Raw genomic sequence first — 8,518 nt, 5'->3', positions numbered from 1 at the left:
TCCAGGGATCAGGAGCTGGATACCACAGAGGGACACTTCAAAGGGACTCCGTGGCTGGGGTGCACCTATGTTCAATCTGCAGGGCAAAGGCAGGGCTGGTACAGCCCAGAGGAGAGTGCCTGAGTGGCTGACAGTCTGGTTGTGTTAGGAAGCTAACACCCAGCTAGCAAAGGCAAGACTCCTTCATGCTGGAGGCAGGTTTGGGTACACATGTTTATGCAGGGGAACAACTTTAAACACTGTGGATTTCTAAAATTTATTCAATACTTCAAAAATATGATGTAGAACAAGGAGTGTTTCCCATGATAGCATACAGCTGAAGGGAAGGGAAGTTTGGGGCTCATCAGCAGTGCTGGGTTTACAATGGTGCCACTGGCCCATGCTCAGAAGGGGCCCCGCTCTGCTCTTCTTGCACTGTGCCCTGAGACCCCCGACAGCCCACTTGCTCCTCTTGGCCTGCTCGCTGAGGGCTCCTCTCCACCCCCTAGCCTCACCTGTCGGGTCCTCTCTGCCTCCTGGCTGGACCCCTGTGCACCTCCGGCTCCAGGCAGTCTCTGCTTCCCACCACCTGTGGGGCCTGTCTCCCTTGAGCTGAGCCACCTGGGACTGATGCAGAAGCCTGATCAGTCTTGACCAGTTGGGGTGGTGGAGGGGGGAGAACAGTGTGGGGGGCTTGGCTGGGCCCCTCCAGGCAAGAGGGTCCTGAAGGAGCCCGGGTGGGGCAGGCCCTGGCCTGCCTGATCGCACCATTCCCGAGGGGCTGGAGTGATTCCCCGCCCCAGGACACTGGCGGCTCAGCCCGGCAGACACAGTCGCCTCCCAGCAGGGCCAGTGAGTGAGGCCAGGAGGCAGGGCATGGGTGCTGGGCTGTGAGGGGGCAGGGAAAATCTCTGCGTGTTGGGGCACTAGGGAGTGGGGGTTCTGTGTGGGGTGCTGGGCAGTTGTGGTGTTGTGCAGGGCGCTGTGCATTTGTGGCAGGGTCTGGGGCGGTGCTGGGCATAGCGGGTCTGGGGGGGCTTTGGTGATAGGGAATTGGGGGCGGGTATTGGGCAGGGGGGCTATGTAGCACGGTATGGGGGCACCCCCGAGGCGAAGGGGCATGCTGGCACCACAGGGCCGGGCGGGCAACGGCCAATTTGTAAATAGTGCCCTCACGGTGGGCTGGGGGGAGTGGGGTTGCCCCTGCCATGCCATGCCCCGCCCCATTGCCCCTGGCTCTGAGGACTGAACCCCCTGCGCCATGCTCCACTGCCTCCATGGGGGCCCACAAATATGTTTGGGGCCGGGCCCACAAAAGGTTAATCCGGCCCTACTCGTCACTGAATTGACAGTGACGTTATCAATGACCTTTTCAAAGGCTAAATACCCACTGTCACAGTTCAGGGCAACTGCACCTGCAGTCCTCCATTGTGTCCACCAAGGGGAGGCCCCCAGCTTTTCAGCCATCACCTGTCTTGTGCAAAGGCCCATGTCTCTCTCCTTCCTGACCAGGGAGTTCAAGCTGCACAGCTTCCTAATCTACACTGTGATATCTCCAGCAAGCCAGACTGCCTAAACAGGACAGTGTCTGTGCTGCTTTCTCTGCGCAGGCTCTGAACACGGAGTGCCAGCAGTGACAGGTTATCACACAGATCTTTCTAAGCAAACACATTTATTCTTAAGGTAAAAGCAGTATATAGGAAACATTAACACAATAAAAACCTACGCACATGCCAGAAAATTTACCAGAGGTCACCCCAGCTCCAACCTAGGGCTCTGGTAGGTTAAGTCCTTCCAACCTTTCCATAAGACAGAAGGTTCTGTCCATTTACTGTATCAGAAAAAAGGCCTCAAGTCAGTTTAAACTATTTATCTAAAAATCCTTTGAACCAGTAAATGCAAATATCTCTCCAGGTGGTGGTACCTCTCTGAAGGTGTTATAATCTGAATGAATTTGCCTCACCTCCCCAAACTGTTCTTAGTTCCTAGAGGGCTGTGGTTCCCTTCCCCCATGGAATTATGTACAATCCCTCAGTCATACATAATGTTTTGCATTTTTAATTCAATGAACTCCTATAATACTAATTTAATTCAATACGGTTTGTCCAGCATATTGCAGGTTAGTGTCATATCTGTCACAATCAAGTGACTTTTTAAAATTTTCCCTAAGACTATTGTGATGACACTCACATGATGGGGTCATTGGAGTGCTATGGTACATCAGCCCTTCTCAGATACATATGTACTCCGTCTCAGAGGAAGGCATTAAAGAAACTTCAGCTGTGAGGCACATGGACTGCAAGAGCTAGTGGGTCCCAAAAAGCTCTGACACACAGCACAAATGAAATACTAATTTACTAAGGTTGACAGAAAAGGACACATTCCCTAGGCTCACTAAACAGCTAAGAGTAGTTCTCAGTTTAACCTTTGGGGGACAATTCAAAAGAAGGTTGGGGTCCTCAGGACTTAATATCTTAATCCATTCATGCAGTAGAGGTAATTGGTCAGAGTTCAGTTCTGTGGTATGATTCATTGGGGGCCCCTCTGCATTGCTCTTCCACACTGATGCAGCATCTTCTGCTTGAGTGTCAACTCTGGAGCAGCTGTTCCAGTGCTTCACATGCTGCCATTCTCACCCCAAATGCTGCAATCATGACGCTCCTCCCACAATCCCAATACACCCACTTTTGACTAACTATTCTCCCAGTTCCCATGGAACCTTTCCTTTCTGCTGCTCTCAGCAGATTCACCACACTACACCCAGACTTTCCACTTTTTTGGAAGTGTTAAATTAAGTGTCCCCTCAGCGCCAGCTGTCCTTGTGTCAGAAAAATAAACTGTCGTCCCCCACCCCTGCCATTCATGACCTTCCCAACCTCCAAGCACTATTTACCCATCAGTTATTTATTGAGAGGGCCCATCCCTTCGAGGGAGGTCAAGCAGCCAGCTGCCAAGTCCCCAAATGGACAGTTTGAAGCCCTTGGCTCATGCCTAACAGATGTAGGACAAGGAGATTTAATAAGTAATACATTCCTGATCATATGTATTGTTGGTTGTGTTTCTGGACTCAGCTAGGATAAGGGCAGAAATGAAGGTAATGCTCAGGGGTCAACAATGGTACAAGAAAACCTCCCAAAAATTGATAGGGCTGCTGGGGCTAGATTTCACCAGGGATCTTAGGCAACCTGCTGACTAATGGAATTCTTACCCCTCAATTAGGTACCCAGGTTCCCCCTGTATTGTATGGGGAGACTTAATTGCCTAAGAAAGGAATTCCCAGAAGCCAGCAGGCAGAGTGGGGAGCCATCTAATCTAGCCAGAAGTAAAATGGAGAGAAGAGGAGCAGGGCATAGGGCCCAGACCTACAAAGGTACAAAGAGAGAGGCACCCATGTCTGTTTGGGATTCGTGCTTTCAGATTGCCAGATGAAAAGTGCCTTGTACTTAATGAGGAAATCAGGGTTAAAATCCTTTCCTCTCAGAAGAGCTTTTGGCAAAGTCTCATTTCTATTTGCTGTGATTTTAATTGTCTGCTTTGGAGCCTCTTTTAGAAGCATTTTCTGTTGGCAGCCACTTTCCCTTCCACAAAGAGGTGCATGAAGGGTATATGCTATAAAAATTCCACAGCCCATGGGTGCCACAACTGTTTTTCTGCAAATCCAGTAGATTAAGAGCCAGGGCCGGCGGTAGGGGGTGGCAAGCAGGGCAATTGCCTGGGACCCCAGGCCACAGGGGGCCCTGCAAAGCTAAGGTGCTCAGGCTTCGGCTTCAGCCCCGGGTGGCAGGGCTTGGGCTTTGGCTTTCTGTCCTGGGCCCCAGCAAGTCTAATGCCGGCCCTGCTCTCTGGTTTATTTAGGCAGACCTCCTGAAACCTGCTTGCAGTCCCACAGCGAGTCCCAGACCTCTGGTTGAGAACTGTTGCTTTAAATCATTCCAAGTACATGACACTTTCCTGAAAGTATTCAGGTATTGTACATATCTGCCCTCCAGAGGCTATATTCTGCTCTCACTTAACAGGGGAGTAAATTAAAAACATCAATTGACCCCTGTGTGAATGAAAGCAGAATCTGACTTGAAGATTCATCTTTTGCACCATATTTGTGTCCACTGAAAACTAAGTATTGTAGCCTTATTTCTGACACATGCTGGGTGCACATTTAAACTTGGATTCTCGGATTTTTTGGACAGAGACCATCTGTTACATTTCTACAGTGAGCATACACACAACAGCAGTAATATTTTGTAGTTCTATAGTGCCTTTCCTGGAAGAATCTCAATGTGCCTTACAAATATGAATTAAACAGTCCCCATGTCAGGAAGGGAAGTGTTATCCCCCACTGCTCCCCTCCATTTTACAGCTGAGGAAATTGAAGCACGAAGAGGTGAAGTGATTTGACCAGGGTCACACAGTGAGTCCACAGCAGAGCCAGGCTGGCCCAGGACATTTTCCCCTCACACCCTCCCTCCAGCCCAAATAACCTTCAAAGGGCCCAAAATCATCGTCAGAAAGGCCAAAGTTATAAATCACAGGAAAATACTGACAAAGTAGCTAATTTCTACTTTCTTAAACTCTTAAAAGCCAAGATTTTCCAGGGATCCAATTAGCCCCTGGACTCCTAGAAGGTTATTTGTTTACAGGGTCCCCGAAATACCCACTCCCCTCCCCTGCCTCCCCAGTAATGAGACCCTAGAACCAGCCCTGGCACCAGGAACAAAAGCCTGACTCCCTGGCTTGCTCCGCGTTAGCAAATGGGACCTCCAATTCACCACCGGTGCAGCTCCACTAGCCCAAGTACACAAGTACCAGTGTAGGCAGAACACTGATATTTTTACTACCCTGTCAGCCAGTTCTGTACAGATCAGGATTTGATGACACACTTGTAAAGACACCTAGAACCCTGTCTGCACAGGTGGTTCTACCACTGCTACTGTCATGAACATACAGCTAAGGGTACCATAAAATCCCTCCTTTACCTGTAAAGGGTTAAGAAGCTCAAATAACCTGGTTGGCACGTGACCAAAAGGACCAATAAGGTGCCTGTGGTGGGGTGGCTGCCCCACGCCCGGAGAGGGTGGGCTGCGGCAGGCCTAGGCGCCTGCGTGGACGCGCAGCCAATCAGAGAAGGGCTTACAGGGAGCCAATCAGAGGACAGATTGGGGCCAGCCAATCAGGGTCCGGCTCAGCCATATAAAAGACTGCTCAGTGAGAGCAGTCAGTCTGTCCCAGGCCTTCAGAGGGGAAGGTCTGTCTCCAGAGCTGGGAGGCCAGCACCGCAGACAGCGCAGTGCAGGCCAGCTTGAGAGAGTGGGAGAAGGCCCTTCTCCATAGCCTGCCAGGTGGCAGGTCTGAAAGGAGGAGGCCTAACACAGAGAAGGGCCGTTGGGGAAGCGGTCCAGAGGGGTAGTCAGAGGAGGAAGGAGAAGGAGGACAGCGAGACTGTCGCCAGAGGGCCTCTGGACCGGGACTCAGAGTAGTGGGCGGGCCTGAGTCCCCTCCCCCCTTTTTCCCCTTTTGTGTGCTGTGGTGCCCTACGCACAGCCATAGGCCACAGGGAGTGGCCGGCCAGAACCACGCCAGACCCGGGACTGCAAGGATTGGGTTTGAAGGTGTGGGGCTGTTGATTAACCACCCCCCCCGGAAGGGGGTGTGAATGGACAAAGGGACACTGTCGGAGGACAGTGTTCCAGAAGAGGACGCCGTACGTTGGGAGCAATGCAAGTCCGCGCACCTAACAAAGGCGAGACGACAGGTGGGACGCCACCCGAAGGGGGCGCTCTACTGGTTCGAACTAATTCCCCGAGATGACCAGGAGGAGGCGCCGCAGTGGTGAGCTACTACCCTGTCACACGTGGTGGAGAATGCAGGTATAGCAGTCCGGCCCTGATACGAGGGGCCAGCGCCAATACTGTGGACTATTGCCCAGAGCAGTGACTTGTGCAGGCAGGCGGTCGACCCAGATTGTGGGTACAGACCCCGACCCGCCAAAGGGGTCCAGAGTGTGGGGGTTGAATCGGTAGTACCCCGCTGAACCCCAACATGGAGGCTGAGAAGCTATTAAAATGGATGCTAGAAAAGCAACAGGAGCAGTCGGCCCAGCAGCACCAGCAGCAGGTGCAGCTGCTGCAGCAAATGACTACCCAACGGCAGCTGCTGATGACTCAGCACCAAGAACATCAGCAGCAGCTCCTCCGGGAGTTGGCCACCCAGCAGCAGGTGCAGCAGGAACATTTGGTGCAACAGATGGCCGCACTATTACGCCTGGCGGGAGGCACCCCTGCCGCACCCATGGGAACCAGACTGGGGGATACCCCGGGGGTACTGCCGGTGCGCCTCACAAAGATGGGGCCTGAGGATGACCCAGGGGCATTTCTGGTGACATTTGAACGGGTGGCGACTGCTGCCCGGTGGCCCTCAGAACATTGGGCCACACTGCTAGCCCCCTATTTGACGGGGCAGGCTCAGGCCGCATATCGTAGCCTCGACCCCCGGGAAGCACTCGAGTACGCCCGAGTGAAGGCGGCCATCCTGGACCATACCGGTATTAGCCCGGAGACCGACCGACAACGCCTCCGCAAGGAACAATACCCTCCGGGGGCCCAACCCCGTGCCGTGGCCCAACGTATCTGAGACCACTGCTGGAGGTGGTTGAACCCAGAAGGCCTGACGGGGCCCCAGGTGGCGGAGATGGTAGCCTTAGAGCAGTTCACCCATATCCTACCCCCGGGAGGGAGGGCCTGGGTGCAACGGCATCGACCGGCCACCCTGTCCGCAGCGGTGGCCTTAATGGAGGACTACTTATCGGCCGAAGGGGCGGAGGCGCCACCCAGAGCGGTAGGGAACCTTGGTCGCAAGGGTGGGACAGAGAAGGGGAACTTTCGTGGGGCGGGATCCTCCGAACCACTGGCAGGCAACAGCCATGGACATCCGAGGCCCCCCAACCCCGAACTCTGACCCAAGTTACTACAGATGACGACTCGGAGGGAGCAACAGCCCCCGGAGTGAACAGGCCCCCTCGGAAGAGTCCCAAGCCCGGCCGAGACCCGAGAGAGGTGCTGGGGCTGCGGTCAAGAAGGACATTTCTGGTGAGATTGCCCTTTTATGGACTGCAGCTACGGGCAAGCCTGGGTGGCCGGACAAAGGGCTCGGAAGGGAGGGGTAGGAAAGTTGATAGTCCCTGTCCGGGTCGAAGGGAATCCCACAAACACCCTCGTAGACTCGGAGTGTAGTCAGACCCTCATACGAGAGGGGCTGGTCCCGAATCTTAATCTTCCAAGGCCCCCGATCTACCTACAGTGTGTGCATGGAGACATCCGACAGTATCCCACAGCCTGGGTTAAGATGGGAGTAGGCTGCCGAGAGGAGGGTCTCTGGGTAGGAGTGGCCCCCAGGCTGGCCTACCCGGTGGTGTTGGGACGGGATTGGCCCGGCTTCGGAGAGGTCCTCCTGAGATATCAGCCGCCCAAGCCCCGACCAGACAGGACTATAGTACCGAGAACAGGGCTGCTCAGGCGCAGGCCAAGGGGTGACCCCGGCGAGGGGACCTCCTCGACTGCAGAGACCCCCGTGAGTCATCTTGGAGACAGACCCCGTTAGGTGGAGGACGCCCAAGTAGAGTTAGAGCATGACGGGGACTTCTTACAGGAGCAACGGGAAGACCCAACCCTAAGCCGAGCCTGGGAACAAGCCACCAACCCTGCCATTGAGGGGGACGTGACGCTACGGACTCCGCAGGGCCCCCGCTTTGAGGTATGGCAGGACCGCCTGTACCGAATAGCGCAGGAACCCCAGACCCAGGAGATGTTCCGACAGCTGTTGGTCCCCCGGAGACTGCGAGCCGGACTCCTCCACTTAGTCCACGCGAATCCTTGGGCAGAACATCTGGGGCGCGAGAAGACCCTACAGAGGGTGGCTCGCCGGTTCTTCTGGCCAGGCATCCACCGAGAAGTGGCAGAATTTTGCGCCTTGTGCCCAGAATGCCAGCGAGCCGGACCGAAAGGGGTAACCCGTGCACCCCTGGTACCCATGCCGGTTGTGGTGGTACCCTTTGAGCGGATTCGGATGGACCTCGTTGGCCCCCTTGAACGAAGTAAGACAGGGAACCGCTTTATACTAGTAGTCATGGATTATGCAACGCGCTATCCCGAAGCCGTTCCCCTAAAGACAGCGACGGCACCGACCATCGCAAACGAGTTGGTAAAAATCTTCTCCCGGGTTGGGATACCCGGGGAAATATTGACGGATCAGGGCACCAACGTGTCCTCCAAATTAATAGCCGAGCTATGTCGCCTCCTCCGTATACGGACCCTCCGGACATTGGTGTACCATCCTCAGACCGATGGCCTGGTAGAACGGTTTAACGGTACACTAAAAGCCATGCTACGGAAGTTTGTAGAGGAGGACCCCTCGCATTGGGACACCTTGCTGCCGGCCCTTCGAGCTCTTATACGGCAGGCAGCCCAGGGGAATACTGGACCTCCTGAAGGAGGAGTGGGAAGCCCAGGAAACGCGGGTCCTTGGAACTACACAATATGTGCTACAA

At 54.4% G+C, this 8,518-nt stretch overlaps 1 protein-coding gene across 1 annotated transcript in view; it reads right to left on the bottom strand.

The window, feature by feature from the left end:
- The window catches only part of LOC135981817 (cystatin-A-like), a 141,967-nt gene that overhangs the window by 15,174 nt on the left and 118,275 nt on the right, over positions 1-8,518 (bottom strand).

The sequence above is a fragment of the Chrysemys picta genome, chromosome 1 (assembly GCF_011386835.1).
Source record: "Chrysemys picta bellii isolate R12L10 chromosome 1, ASM1138683v2, whole genome shotgun sequence".
Classification (NCBI taxonomy): domain Eukaryota; kingdom Metazoa; phylum Chordata; order Testudines; family Emydidae; genus Chrysemys; species Chrysemys picta.
This window is presented reverse-complemented; position numbering and strand designations above follow the sequence as displayed.